We start from the raw sequence: 16,055 nt of genomic DNA, 5'->3' as shown, positions 1-16,055 counted from the left end.
CCCCTGCCTGCTCCCCCAGCCCTCCCGACCTCCGCCCACCCCCCAGCCCCACCACAGGTGCCCTGCCCGCCCCAACTCCTGGCATGTATAAAAAAATCCCTGGTGCTCACCGGATGCTGCTGGGTGGGGGGGTGATCCCACTGCCCCACACTACATGGGGGGCTCTGCAGTAGCCCCTTGACCCCCCCCTCACTGCCTCAGCCCCCCATGGGTTCCCTGCCTGGGCCAGCTCCAGCCCTTTAAGAAAAAAAAAAAGAGAAAATCCCCAGGATTCACTGCTCCTGCAGTGGCTTTGGGGGGCTAATGCAGAGCCCCCCACATGCTGTGGAGCAGCGGGAGGCAGCGGGGATTGTCCCCCGCTGGCAGGGGCGGTGAGTTTGGGGTTTTTTGGTTTTATTTTTCCTTAAAGGGCCAGAGCCACAAAGGGCCAAGTTACACCCATCTTGTCTTTCATTTTTTTTATGTCTGAGTGTTGCTACAGTACTTCTTGGGGGTGCTCACATGAAATATGTGGCATGATGTTGAGGGAGAAAGAAGGCTTCGTCTTAGTAGGAAAGACTTCAGGTTGCATTTTTGCACATTAGAAAAATTTCTTCTTTCCTAAAATGAAGAAGCACATTTGATTAGCTTTAATGCTCATAAAGGGATGAAATTATGACAAGGGGGATTTTCGAATGAATATTGGGAAAAGCTAGTAGTTTCCCAAATGAAAGAGTAGAAGCCCTAGTGCTTGAAACATTTTAAAACTAAACTGGATGCAGCACACAGGAAAATTACCATGGAAAATCCTCCCATCCAAGGTGGAACAGTAAGTGGAGTAGGTGACCTAACAGATTTTCTTACTTCTCTGATTCCTGTGATATTATCACTGTGAACATTGGGCAGGTCTAAATGATGAAACTTTCATCATGAGGACAGCAACCCCCATGGGGAAACCACCAGAGTATTCGCTACACCTGTGCAACTCTTGCCAAGACCCACAGCTCTGCTATAGCAGCTGGGCCAGCAAGATGCACAGTTCACCCCCAAAGCCTCCAGTTGTTAATGGAGCCATGGCGGGTGACAGAAACTATGGTGTGACTTTCCATGCTTTCTATTGCCTACCAGATGGTGGCAGAAACTGTCTACTGCTCACTGGGCACGTCTGCATGAGATACCTTAATGCGCAGTGGACTGTTCTACGCCGCATTAGCACATTACAGCAATTAGTCTACTGCCCATTAAGTGTCACAAAAAAAGTTTGTCTTTGCTATGGCGCCTTTATCTAGTTCCTCCTATTAGAGATGCTAGACCAGCTGTCAGGGCATTCATAGGTTCCTGGAAGAATTGTGTAGTGTAGGCCAGACCACTCTTACTCAGCGCAACTAACAAGAGCAGTTTAAGTCGTGAGCACAGCTCCATCAGTCCTGACCTGCCAGTCTTTTGCCTCCTTTGACCATAGCTCCTACCTGGCAACAGAGGCTTACCCAAGAGGGTTGGGCAGTGACATCTGTGTTAGCTCTGCAGCAATACAGAGGAGAATATGGGGTCTAGTCTGTAGTTTCTTCTGTTGTCTTTTATTCTGCACTTTGGGAAAATCATCCCAGAAAGCTTTTATGTAGAGGAATAGAATTTTGGACTGCAGCTTAAAAAAAAAAAAGACTCAAGTACTCTGAAATATCTGGAAAGATCTCACAAGAAAAAAATCATTGCACAAAATAGGGTGGAAGATGTAGGCATTATCACCTAGGATTGCAGAAAGCCAATTGCATTTCAGCTGCTGGATTCTTAGTCAATCTAGATTAATTACTAAAACCATCTGCAGAAAAAATGAGGAAGAATGACACACATGCATCCTTCAGAACTATCAAAATGCAAGAAATATTATTCTGTCCTGGAAAATTGATATATGTGGTGGTGAGAATAGTTGTTGTATTTATTTAATTGTGTCTTCTTTGATGATCTACAGATTGAACTGAGAAAAATTTAGGTTGCTTTCACAAAGCAATTTTTTGCTACAGAGTGCACTGTAAATGTTATCTGTCAGAGAAAGAAACAGGCCATTTAAATTCAGGCAACGTAGCATCTCCAGGCTGAAAAGCTATTTTTAACTTCACATGTAGCTTAATTTAGAAACTGAGCAGTTGAGGTCCCTTTTTTTCTCCCAGACTAGAGATTTTTTTTTATAACGATTGTAGATATCCATGTGTGAGGATATTGAATAGAATAAAAAATGATGTACCCTGAGCTTCAAGGTCATAGCCATACACTGTTAAACAAAGCAGCAGTTTGGAAAAATATTCATGCATACATACGCACACAGATTAGATTGGACTGAGACATGTTATAAGCATAGAGACCACTTTTGCAGTTTGCTAGAAGACTGCAATCTTCACTTTAGACAGATAGATAGATAGATAGATAGATCTATATTATATATATATTTGTGCAAGATGTCACACAGATCAGTTATTTTATAGCCTTGCGCACTATGCAGAGAAAGAGAATATGCTCCACCGGCTTCCAAGAGGAGGAATATTTATGAGAAGACTAACTCTAATTCTCTGCATTGACTTGTCTGAACCAACTCTGATATCTCGCTTTATTTCTGATGTTGTCGCAGGTATATGAGAGGCTCAACTCTTCCCAGAAGATTTCAGCATTAGGAAAAGTAGATTAGATCTATTCGGCGATAGCAATGTTTAAATGCATTTAGTTTTGTAATATTAAAAATTTGCTCCCAAATAGAAGTACTTCTAAGAAGGCTTGTGCAAAGAGCAATCTTCTTACATAATTGCATTGTCTGTGTCATTCAGCAGTGCTCTATTGAAATTCAATAACACTCCATCATAAAATTTGGATCTAACTGAATTTTATCCTCCGCTTATCCAAGTTCAGCCAAAATAGGTCTGCAAACTATTGTGTTGTGGTGCAATAACAAGGAACAAAGAGGGGCACATATGATTGCAACAGTATAATTGTGTTATTAATAACCTCAGTGTGACATAGGAGAGTCAGCTCCACTGACTGCAGTGAGTGAGACCTTCAGTATTAACTCTTAAAATGCCTTCTGTCATTAAAAAAGATGCTTTTAAAATCCTTTGAAAATTTGATCAAATTATTCTTGAAGCATCTTGATCTCTTCAGCAAGGATCCTCCCTTTCGTGCTGCTTGAAATTGTTGAGCATTTTTTGGAAGGTAGGAAAGGTAAATCTTGCTGAAGCTGTCTGTGAAAAATCTCGCTGTTACAACTGCAGGCTTCTCCTACCCTTTGCTATCTTTCTCGCACATAATCTGAAAGTAGAGCCTTCTACTCTGCTGCCTGTAGCTGTGGGATGGGAAGATGGAACATAATAACAATGCACTAAAAGATTAGATTAACATGTTAAGGGATATAAACCTTTACAATTTCAGAGTCTGTCAACCACTAGCCGAGAGAGGTTACAAAGACACTTTCCCAGTGGGGATTCTTCTGTGTACTTACAAAGCATTTGTCACCCTAGTTATGCTCCTTTTGCTGTCCACACTTCCTAAACTGAGGGCATTGGGGAGGCAGTTAGTGGAGGAGTTATTTCAGCGGTTGTACATCGCCAAAGAATTCTCCTATGGGTGGAAAATTCTCCATTGGCCAGTTAAGTTAAAATGTAGGCTGCTTTTTGACCCGGATTTGCACAGAGCATTTCAGCTACCAGACCAAAGAATCCAATTCAGGAAGTTTAGGTTGTAATTTATAGGTTGGGTTGAGTTTTCATTCAGCTGCATTTCTAAGAAAGATTTTTCTAATTTTCAACCCGGTGTGCTGTACCAATGCTTCGTTCAAAGAGAAGTTTATTCTTAACAAAGAGAATATGTTTGCTTCATCAAAAGTTTTATCAGAAGGCTATAGGAAAAGAGTCCTTCACTCATTTTAGCTTCACATTTTAGGCATGTTACAAGCTGCTGGGAAGTAGGACTCTGTTTTCCTGTCTTTTTTGAAGAAAGGTCTATAATAAAAAGATTAAAATCAATTGAAAGGTGTGGTGGAAATGTCAAGGAAAAGCTGTAACATGTGGAACTGAGGATAATTTCTGCTCATAGAGAAGCCTAGGAGATATTTAAAACAATTGACCCAATGACTCTGCTGTTTTTTTTTAGCGGCTTGAAATGGTAATTTGCCCATCTGAATGCTTAAACATCTGTAGTCTTAATAACAGACAGAGGAAGCCGATGGAATACACAGAGGGAATTTGTTTAAAACTAGAGGCTTGTAGATTTAGGTCTGAAATTGCATCATTCGACAGAAGCTGAAGCACAGAAAGGAAAAGTGAGTTGACCAAGGTCAACCAGCTGACCAGTGGCAAAGCCAAACCTAGAATGTACGTCTGAGTCCCAGTTCAGTGTTGTGGGGAATTTAAACTAAATCCCCATAACATTTAGTGATTTGGGTTTTATTTTCTGGTATCAGTGGAAAAAATGCTGTTTTTTATAGAACAGATGAAGATTATGAAGTAACGTGTACCAGTCTCATATTTGTCTTCACTGTTTTTGATGTATTAGTCTGTCCTTATTCTGCCTGTCTGTGAATTCCTACAAAACTCCTGCATAACTACCCACACAGAGATACTTGTCCCAGAAGCATGAGTAATCAGGCTAGGTACTCAGGTACCATAGTAATAAGCAAGGCATAAATGCCTAAATAGGAGGATGGATGAAGGAGGGAAAAGAGAAGGCAGGGCAGAGATGCACCTTGCAGACTAACTAAATTAGAGATGCATAAACTTTTGTAAGCCCAATTTCACTTCATCAGAAGCAGTGCAGAGCATCTGTATATATGTATATGCATCTGATGAAGTGATCCTGGGCCAACAGAAGCTTATGCAGCTTTGACTTAATTAGCTTATAAGGTGCAGCTCTACCCTGCCTTCTGCCTGACTTCAGACTACCTAACTACCTCTACTAACTACCTAACTACCATAGCTAACTACCTCTGTCTGCTCCAGGAGGATAGATAGCCATCCCAGGATTTTCACGTGCATCTGGGTAGCCTCTGTTCAGCACACACAGGACTTTTCCACTCCCTTTTTTGCATTAAGTGGGGCCAGGGAAATTTTCCTCAACCTTTTAGACTCAAGACACCCCTTGTTAGATTCAAGGCTAGCTCTTAGCTTTCAATTGTAGACACTATGGATTCCTATTTGAAATCTCTGGGTTTATCTTGTGAATCGTGCAGATGGTTGCACACCTGACAGTGCTAATATTGTGCAGCACCCTACATCCCTCTTAAAGGTATCTCATGGCACCCTGATCAAGAATGGCTGGGCTAGTTCTTGGGTACTTTAAATGTATGACAGCATGTGTGTAGATATATTCTGTTGAGTACTGAGTGACCTGCCCTGTGTGGCTTTGCCATAGCTGCTTCTGTCTTCAGGCTGACACTAGTGTATATCTCTTGCTTGGCAGACTCCCTGTCTGTCTTTTGCAGGCTGCCTGCTGTGGAGCTGGGAATTGTTTCTGCAGCTGTTTACATCTCTTTGACCTCCCTGTCAGATACTGACATCTGCTCCATAGTGGTTGAAGCCTGGATACCTAGTGTTTGTGTCTTTTTCCCAGTGGGTTGCTACCAGCTGTCATTTGGGGTGGGGGGGGGGGCACTCTTGTGACCTTTCTCACTCTTCTTTCTATCTGTATGGTCATTTTAATGGACTGTGCTTCTATGAGAAGTGTGACAGTAGTCCATATTAGGAAGTGCAGGCTGAATTTGAAAAAGATACATCCAGCATGATCACTGAGTAAACTGCAGTAAAGGTCTGGGTCTGCCGTGTAAGGTCTTGGCATTTGCTTCTAAACTAGAAACACCGTAGGCATGGTGCTGTCTCACGGCTTCCACCTTTAGCTGTCGGTGCTCAGCATGCATTACTGCGGTCAGGGTGCACTCAGTCTTCCATGTGTATTTTAGGACAGGTTTTGTGTTTAAGGATTTCAGAATGATTGCTTCGAGTTTTCCCTTTGAAGTGCACAGGACACGTGTCTTAAAATTCTTTTCAAGATTCCTTTACAAAAAATTTTGTAGAAGGATTTTAGTTTTTAAAATCAGTGTTGTTGCAGAACTTGAATGTCAGCAAGGAAAATACACCAGTATTTCCCTATCCAAGAGTAGCAGAAGTCTGAAACCTCTTACAGGTGGGGCATGCATGTGCTGCACAATTCGAAAGAGCAACAAAATACAAGATGGGATTGAACTGATACCTAGTTTGTATATGGGGAACTGATGTCTATACAATGGAGGATATCGATAATAAGAGGACAATACTCAATACTTGTGTAGGGAATTTCCCCTTACATTTCAAAGCACTTTACAAAAGTGTGTAGCCCCTGAGTTGATGGAAGTCCCTAAAGAGAAGTCATCCCGCAATGTTGCCCTCAATCGTACTTCTATTTTATGTTTTTATTTCCCTGTTAACCAAGTGTGTTTTTATTCTACTTCAGTGGTTGGAGAACATAAGATGCTTGAGTCTGCTCTTTCAGTTAATGGACTTTTAGTTTAATTTGTAGGGATTAAATGATTTGAGATTTTTTTTGTCCTAGATTCTTTCCCCATGGGTGACCCATCTGGCCCTACAGACTACCCAACCTGCTGGGTCATTGCATTTACTAGCAAGTGTTTGAGAGCAAGATTGCTCACTTTTGGAGCCTGCTTTTGTTACATCTGACAACTAGTTAACAGCCCTAGGACGAGGCAAATACAACAGATGGAGTGCTGTAGACAGTAGTGTTCCTGAGAGAGAATTTACATATGGTACAAAATTAACTTGCTACGTTGAGAAGTAGGGTAGCTCCAGTTGAGATAGTTAAAGAAACTGGCATCTCCTACTACTGGAGTAATAATGGAAGGTAATGTAGGAAGTGAGTATCAAGAACTGAAAAAAGAGTAACTGTAACATCTGCCACCCTTTATCTGCATCTTATCCTCCCTGTAGCAGGCTCATGCTTGCTGTGACATCGCTAGTCTGTCCTGCCTGTTTAGTTACGCCACACTGAGGTCTACTTGTCTGCTACGACTTGGTGTTGTAGGAGGTTTTACCTGGGAGTGTTGTTTAGTGGTTTCCCCCAGACCCTGGGCAACTCAGTTGGCACTTCTTCTGTAGGGCTTCTTTTCCCCTATACCCCACACCTTTCCTCTTGGGTGCTACGGATCAGCCTCAATGATGTCTGGATGAGCTAAGGGTGTCGTTGCTCCCACATAGAGCCTGCTCTTATGGCTATCTGCAGGAATATGGCTATGGCTTTGCTATTTAACAAAATGGTAAATGAACAAAACTATAACTAAAGCAGTTTGAATGGTGCAGTGGGCAGGGCAATGATGCCTGCCGCATCCAACACTTCACCTCAGCACTTAGGGCTCCTTGAGAAGTGGTGTGCTCAGTTCCCATGGGGTTCCATGTTGTGGGTATACCCAGGTTGAACTGGTACCTCAGGCTAGTAAGTGCTTGGTCATGTGTTGTAATGTCCTGTGAAGCATTTCCTCATACCCATGTTATACTCGTGGTTTTGGTACTTCCCCACTGGGAGGTTTTGGGTCCATGGCTGCTCAAGCATGGCACATGGGACTGATGGATTCCTGAACAGGTTCTTCCCTCCAGCGGGTCCCGGCAATGCCCATTGGGCTGTGCTCCTTCAATCCCAGCTGACCTGTGTGTCCCTGCTGGCAACATGGAGGGTAGGCAAGGGCAGGGTTGCACCTAGGCTCCTTAACCTGTCTGGTGCTGCTCCTGTACTGTCAGCTGGATTTTTCCTGTCCCAGAAAGAGTCTCCAGCTTCCAGGCAGCAGGTGAGTGTGCACGCTGGCACCCTCTGGGTGCCCCAGCCATGGGATGGGCTCTCACAGCCTTACTTGGTGCCAGTCGTTCATAGGGACCCACAACCTCTGTTCTGGATGCAGGGAGAGAATCCACTGGCAGCGCTGGTGCTCCTTCCTCTCTCCCTCATGGTTCAACTCCAGGGCTCTTTTTACACCTGGAGCCTCTCCGCATTGGACCAATCCGTGGGACTTTCTTTGGCTTTGTAAGTCTTCAGATGCAGATGGAGCCTTCATAAATAAGGCACTAAAGGATGCTGTGGGATTTAAGAGACATTATGTTGTGGAAAGGATAGAGTTCCAAAAAAGATTTTGATACCATTTAAAAATACAAAACACCTTGAAAGGGAAAAAGGAGAGACGTAGAAGCAGTGTTCAGGGGCTCTGAGAAGAGTGTGATACTTTCAGCTTAAGCAAAACTGTGGCAATCTGTATAACAGAGTGCAGAAACACAAGAAGAGATGAAGAGATACAAAGGCAATGCTGGAAACCTAATGAAAATTGTTCTCTCCTCCCAGCCTAGCATCCCTATATCTCCAGTCTTCCTCAAACATCCCTTGTGTGTTGGTGTAACGGGGGTCCCTACCCCATTATTAGAGGGGTGAGGGTGCTTGGGTTTCCCCCACCACCCTTTTCTCTTTCACTTCCTGCTTTGCCCTCTTGGGGTTTCCCTTCCTGCCTTAGGTGTGTTCAGCCCTCTTGCTCTCACTTTCTCTCCTTAGACAGTCCCTACATTATTTGGTCATGGTTACTCATGTTTCTGGGTGCTACTGCAGCCCACTAGCAGGTTGAGGAATTTTTTAAACAAGATGGCCACTGGGTGTAGGTGCAGTCAGCCCCTGAAGACCCCAGGGTGGAAATGGAAGAGTCAAGTGACCTGCATCACCCTTTATAAACTAAAGCCATAGGCCAGAAAGGCAGCCTGGCTATAAGGGTCCCAGAGAAAGTTGCTCCCTCCAGAGAGGCAGAGGAACAGAGGTCAGAGCTGGGGAGAAAGGGTTCTAGATGGCAGCCAGGCAGAGAAGACAAGAAACTTCATGTTGGGAACAAGATAAGTTCTGGAATTGGTTTGTGTTTTTTGGTTTTGGCTGGGGTTTGAGACAAACATGAAGTCAGTCATTTTGGATTTTGACTCAAGTCAAAGCCCAGGAATATGGGTGATCCTCAACCCCAGTGGCCTGATCTGTGACCGTAGGGAGGCGGAGGCCATGGGAAAGGGTACCCCAAACCTCAAATGTTGAGTGTGAAGGTAGAATATAGAGACTGGAAGAGCTGGTGGCAGGACATGTGGTGGCAGGCCCTCAAGACTGCGATATGCACACTGCACCTAAAGCTTGTGGCCCTGAATAGTAGGCTCTGAGCTGGTAGGCACAAGTAGAGAAAAATTAGGCTGAGGGCAGATGGGCTCTCGTCCACAGACAGACCACAATGTCTAAGAGTCTCCTCACCCAAGGGAAGCCTTTCCCTGTGCATTTGTTCCATCAGTTGTGGCAGATCACAGTACAGACTGGAGAGGGGGGAGGACAAGAAAGTGGAGGGCAGAGCCAGAGGGAATGAGTTGGCTAGCAGGAAGAGATCTCCAAAAGGCAGGTACACTGTGCTACCACCCCGGGCAGTGAACAGTTGGTCATTTAAAACCCCTTCAAATCAGCACTTTTCACAAGCACTTTTCCATGTGCCCAGAAGTTTGGAACTTTTAAACCCAGCATGCCTATGGGAATAGATTATAGCCCTGTGCATTTGTGACCCAGTATCCTACACAGGCTTGACTCCAGACTCAATAATTATTTCACTACCTCTTCTTTGAGATGAAAGGTTATAGAGTCATAAAGAAGTAGGGCTGGAAGGGACTTCCAGAGGTCATCTAGCTCAACGCCCTGCCTGAGGCAGGGTCATTCCTGTCCAAACCATGCTATACAGCCATAATCTAAATTCTACAGAAGACATCCCTCAACCCTGGCACAATATAAACCTGACACCCTCACCTGCCATAGGGAAAGCAGGGGAATCACAGCAGCCAATGTCCTGCTTCTATAAAATGTTGTCAGTATGCACACCAGTGGTCCTGGGTAGAAGGCCACACACCTCCTACTGAGGAACGCAAAACCCCCCACAGTCTCTACCAATTTGACCAGGGTAAAATTCCTTCCTGACCCCATATATGGCAATCAGTCTGACCCTAAGCAGAGGGGCAAGACCCTCTAGCCATGAACCTCCAGCTTTGCTCCCAGCAGGAGAACCATCACACCCCAGATGAAGTCCTCAGCCTTAGCTGTAGCCATACCCAATGCCTCTGGGGAGGCTTAAAAAGCACCCTGACAAAAAAAAGTGGAGACCGGGGGCAATAAGAGCCCAGAAGCATGGGAAATACCCATGGTAGAAAATAGGCATAGCTACACTTAGATCATCCATGAGCAGTGCTATCTAACCTCTTCTTGAACACCTCCAGTAATGGAGAGTCCACAACTTCCCTAGGCAGTCTGTTCCACAGCCTCACTGATCTAAGTGAAGAAGTTTTTCTAGATATCCAATCTAAATTGACTTTGCTGCAACTTCAAGCCATTGGTCCGCATCCTCCTCTCTGCCGAAAGAGATAAAAGGTGCTTTCCCTCTTCTTTATGGCACCCCTTCAAGTATTTGAAGATTGCTATCATGTCCCTTCTTAAACACCTTTTGTGCAAGCAGAACATGCGTAGCTCTGTCAGCCTCTTCTCACGGGACTTGCCCTCCAAGCCCTTGATCATCTTTGTTTGCCAACCTCTGGACCCTCTCTAGCTCCTCCATGTCCATTTTAAAATGTGGGGCCCAGAACAGCATATAGTACTTCAGATGAGGCCTAACCAGTGCTGGGTAGAGGCACTATCACCTCCTGTTTCTTGCACCTAATGCTCTTATTAATACAGCCCCAAACCGCCTTTTGTCTGACTGCATCACACGCAGATTCATATTAAGTCTGTGGTCTACCAAGGCTCACAAGTCCTTTTCCACAGAGCTGCCATCCTGTCAGATGTCCCTCATTTTGTATTTGTGTTTTTGATTATTCTTCCCAAGGTGTAGCACCTTGCATTTGTCCACATTGAACTTCATCCTGTTAGCTCTAGCCCAACTTTCCAATCTGTCAAGATCCATCTGAATTGCACTCACATCCTCCAATACGTTCACAATCCTTCCCAGTTTTGTGTTGTCCACAAACTTGCTCGAGAGCCTTTCTATATCAGCAACCAAATTGTTAATAAACATGTTGAACAACACCGGGCCCAGGACAGACCCCTATGGGACTCCACTCCAAACCACCTGACATTTTGACACGGACCCATTAATAATTACACTTTCCTTGTGGCTATTGAGCCAGTTACCTATCCACCTTGCAGTAGTTTTATCCAGCCCACATTTCTTCAATTTCTTTATGAGAAGGTCATATGGGACCTTGTCAAAAGCCATGCCGAAGTCCAGATACACTATATCCACAGTCTTCCCTTCATCCACTCAAGCCGTTACTTCATCAAAGAAGGAGATCAGGTTTGTTAGACATGTTTTGTGTGTCATAACTCCAGGCTGGCTGCTTGCAATCAGCCCTTCCTCCTCCAGATGCTTGCTAGCCTTCCTTAGGATATGCTTCCCAGGTATTGAGGTGACACTAACTACTCTGTAGTTCCCTGGGTCCTCCTTCTTGACTGTTTTAAAGAGGGGTACTATGCTGGCCCTCTTCCAATCCCTCTAATACCCACCCCATCTTCCACAGCTTCATGAAGATCATGGCCAAGGGCTCCAAGATCTTGGCTGCCAGTTCTTTCAGGACCCTGGAATGAAGCTCATCCGGCCTAGCTGACTTGAATTCATTCAGACCCAACAAAAGCTCTCTGACTGTCTCTTTTGTTATCTCCCTCAATTTGCCCCATTCCTAATCCATCTAATCCCTATTAGGTGTCTGGCAGTTTAATTTTTTTGGCTGTTTCCCCACTTTGGATGGTTTGTCATACAATTCCAAGAGAACAAGATAAATTGAGGTATGTAGTCCATTTTTTAAAAAAAATAGAGAAAAGATCAGAATCAAAACGAGAAATAGTGTGTGCAGGACACGTGCTAGAGCTGGTTTAGTGAAAAGACAGTGTTTCAGTCAAATAGTAATTTCACTGAAAAATGCTTTGTCATCAAATTGGACAATTTTTTATAGTTTTTTTTTTTGAGTGAACACATGGAAACACAAAATTTCCACTAAAATGTTTGTCTATGGTAAAAAAAAAAAAAGAATTAAAAAATTGTTACTGAAAATGAATTTTTAAAACTGATAAATGTTTATTATTTTTGTAATTGAAAATACCCAGAAAAAATCAGGATACATAACAAAAATTAAAAAAAAAAAATTCCTCTAAATTTCCTTTGAAAAATAATTGGTATTTTTTCAGTCAGTTCTAATATCTAGTGCAAAGGTCCGCAAAAGCTCCTGTACGTGAATTGGGTTAAGTGCATTTCCAGAGAGCCTTGCTTCATTCCCTGCCTCATCTGTTTGACCAGCAGGTGTACGAGGTTTAGGTTCTGACTTACAGGTAGGATTTAGTTCCCTCTGGTATCAAGTGTTTCAAGTCATCTTCTTTCCTCACCTGACTCACAGAACTGTTACACTTTTCAGGTTTCTTTGCTGTGCTTGGCTAGTTGTAACACCAGATGCCATGTCTCTCCAACAGAAGAATCTTTGCAGAGAGAGAGAGGGCTTACAAATGAGTCCCTTGTGTTCCAGAATTGTTCAGTCTTGCAACTGGTGTTTTAGTTAAAAAAATCTTTATTTTTTTGTACAAGGAAGTATCCTTCCATCACTCCCGCAGTTTGCCTGCTCTATTTCTTATGCAAGCACTATGCTTTTGCATGTTAACTGTCTTGGAGGAAAGTGTCAGTGTAAAGCTGGCAAAATATATGCCTTGCCATTGAGTTTAAAGGTGAAGGAGTCATCATATGTTCTTATTTTCTCATTTTTAATTCTACTATATACTAAATATGGACTATTGACATATTAGAGTGAATCTGTCTCAGGTCTCCATCCAAACAAGATGTTGTTAGAAGAGATACTGTTGCTGTTTGAAGCTAATTAGATACAGCAATTTTGTAATGTGAGATGCATTCTTACCTTAATGTACCAAGCTTAATTACAAGAATACATACAACTCTAATTACTTGCATACATGCACAAAAACATGCATGCAAATTGACTCTGTTTTCTTAATAGTTAACTAAGCTACTGTATGCTCCATTCCCATAGCCTCCTAAGGGCTTGGTTAGTTATAACTCACTATTTTCAGTATTATAATGAATTTAAACATTAGCAAAAATCTATTAACTGCCATTATGCTTTTCATGTACTTTTCCCCCTTCCTAGCCTTGGACCAACTTTAGCTTTTAAAGGACCCCATGCAAAAGTGATCCCACTTGGTTCAACTTAGTACCAATAAGAAACCCATACTTTGAGTATGTTTCATAGTGCAAGGGACATTCTTTTCTTTGACAATGCTTTGGTAACTCTCAGCTCCAGTCTTCCTAATTTTATGCACATATACAGTCAAATAAGGGTTTTAGAAATGCTTATCTTCCAGTTTGTGATTCAGTATATTTGTATACATGACCAATTTTTGCCTGCAGTGTCAACAGGTAAATAAATGTGATCTGCTTCTATAAGGTACAATATTTATGACAATTTAACATTTGTGGCAGATGGGAAAAGAAAAAAGAGGCAGCATGATTTGGTATTGATGTTGTAAAACACAGGTGTGTCTCATGCTGAACCAGATCTGGGGTCCAGTGGACTTGTTCATACTGCTACACAAACTGGTCCCAGGGTGGTTGGGATTGAGAACAGCTCGCCTGCAGTCTGCCTGCCTGAGTTTGCATGCAACCCCAGATCAGGATGTTAATGAACGATGCTACCCTGAGCTCGTCCCGGGTGCCTGCTCTAAGGTAAATTGGAGGCTGAAGGTTCAGTAATGGTCACTGAGGATGAGCCCAGAGCTGTCTCCCTGGCAAACTTCTGGGCCAGAGCATGTCTGCAAACTCAGGTGGTCATGTTCACCCCTGTTCACCTGAGGACCAGGCATTATAGATAAGCTATTAATTATACACCACATTACCAAAAGTATAGGAGCAATAGGATGAAATTTTAAAAAAGAATACTTGATCTGAACATCATGAAAAACCTTCTGATGTTGAGAGTCTTCCTGACCAAGCAATGAAAGCTCAATCTCTTGAGACAGTTAAAACCAGATTGGAGAAATATTACAACATAATATTACTGTAAGAACAATCTGGCATTGTCAGGAGGTTGTCCCAGGTGATCTATTAGGTCTTTTCCATTAGTTACTTTTTGGTTCCTGTTAATCTCTGGGGTAAATTGGTGCTATTTCACAGGCAGTCTTTATTGGCAGCTTCAGCACAGGCTGTATTGAGTAGAGATTAAATCTTTTCAAACACTTTTCTTTTAACGTAAGAACTACCATAAAGAGACTTTCCTCAAAAGTGAGGAAATTGAAATCCTTGCACTCAGCATGGGAGAGTACTTGGCATAAAAGAACAGTCATAACAGAAGAGTCTTGGTAGATATGTGCACTCTTAAAAAGAAGAGAGGGAGCAGGAAGGCAACATAAAAATCAGTATACTTCAATGAAAGCACTGAGGAGCTTATTTAAACCAGCCAGGTATCCTTGCAGAATGGATGCTCAATCTTAAGAAAAGCAAAAGACTGGAAATTAAAGTATATCAAACAGGAAAAATATCTGTTGAACAGCCAGCGGCTAAGAGAAAGTTTGAAGAGAAAGTATTGAGGGACATACAAATAAACAAAAATCCCTTCAAATATGCGAAGAAAGGGTTTAGTGGATCACATTTTGAGAAAGTGAGCAGGAAAGTGAAGTAAAGGCAGTTGTCTGGAAATTCATTTTTAATTCAAATATTCACTGTCGGGTTTTTTTTCTCTCTCACCTTTACATACACATACACCAGCCGGTTAATGGAAGAGCACTCTGACATGTCTCATGAACTCCTATTCTGTCAATAGAAGACTTCCACTTTCTTGCTGTAACCTGACACTTTCATTAACACCAAATTAAAATATATAATCTCCACTTTTTGTATGCCAAAATATCATTTTGAATGTTAAGAAATGCACTGTAGCTAAGTTTTGAATTCCTACTTTAGTCATGTCCTTTTCAGACTTGTTTTGATGCCTTGGTTGGCTGTTATAATTACTGCAAACACGTTCTCTAAGCAAAACCCTTGGTGAGCAGCATGCTTCCACACCCTTAGGCCTACTACTGTGCTCTTCCCGTTATTTCTTATGCCAGATATTCCTCTGTACTTGTCTGATGTGGGTGCCCCTACGTCGTAGTTTGTAACAAGCCTTTCAGCTATGCTAGACGGACCCTTTAAAATGTGTTCCTTGACGTCAGCTCAGCGCTGGGGAATATTTGTTATTTTCATGTGACTAATAACAGGAGGTTTCCTGATATAGCTTCTCAAAGGAGTGGGCAAGAGAAGCACAGCATGATTCTCTAAGGGACATCATCTTTGATAGTTGAAAGGAGCCTTTTCATCTAGAAATTGGGCTTGAAGGAATCATATGCCATTTTAAGCCCTGTGATATGAAGGAGATCTATAACATCCCTGTGTAGGTGTTGATCTGGTAGTCTACTTTTCTAAGAGTTTAACTTGAACAAAATGCAAGGGAAATCCTACAGATTTCCTAGAGGTGAATTAAGTTCTCTCTGCAAGAACAGTTCAGCTCAGCCATTTTTAAGTGTTTCTAGGTCTTCGAAGTGAAAAGCATTAGAAAAATGAGACTTAACACAGGAATATGCCTGGGCGAAAATAAGCAACTGTAGTCCATCAGTAACCTCACATATGTTTAGGTCTTTATACTAAAACTAGGTCTTCACCATTGCCAGTTTATATATGAGTGTACGCACGTCTTATTTCTGTGTATATAATTCAAAGAAAACTCTTGCATGGTTAAAGGTTTTAGTGAGACTGTGAGGCTTAAAATTTTGATTAATAGATTCATAGATGTTAGGGGCTGGAAGGCACCTTGCAGATCATCGGGTCCAGCCCCCCCGCTGTAGGCAGGAAGACAACTGGGGTTAGGTGGCCCCAGCAAGGTGACTGTCCAGTCTCCTCTTGAAGATTTCCAGGGTAGGTGATCGCACCACCTCTGGAGGGAGTTGATTCCAGTCTGGACACCCTGACTGTGAAGGAGTTTTTCAAG

General features: G+C 42.7%; 1 long non-coding RNA gene across 1 annotated transcript in view; it reads left to right on the top strand.

Annotated features, from left to right (window-relative positions):
• The first annotated feature begins 9,414 nt into the window (after nt 1–9,414).
• The window catches only part of LOC109288009, a 19,474-nt gene continuing 12,833 nt past the window's right edge, over nt 9,415–16,055 (top strand). The window contains exons 1-2 of the long non-coding RNA XR_002095045.1: nt 9,415–9,860; nt 12,874–12,878. This is a non-coding gene — a long non-coding RNA (uncharacterized LOC109288009). The remainder of the gene's footprint in view (nt 9,861–12,873; nt 12,879–16,055) is intronic.

Source organism: Gavialis gangeticus, unplaced genomic scaffold (assembly GCF_001723915.1).
Source record: "Gavialis gangeticus isolate Ggan-Ray unplaced genomic scaffold, GavGan_comp1, whole genome shotgun sequence".
NCBI lineage: Eukaryota > Metazoa > Chordata > Crocodylia > Gavialidae > Gavialis > Gavialis gangeticus.
The sequence above is the reverse complement of the archived record's forward strand: the minus strand, read 5'-3'. Positions and strand labels throughout refer to the sequence as shown.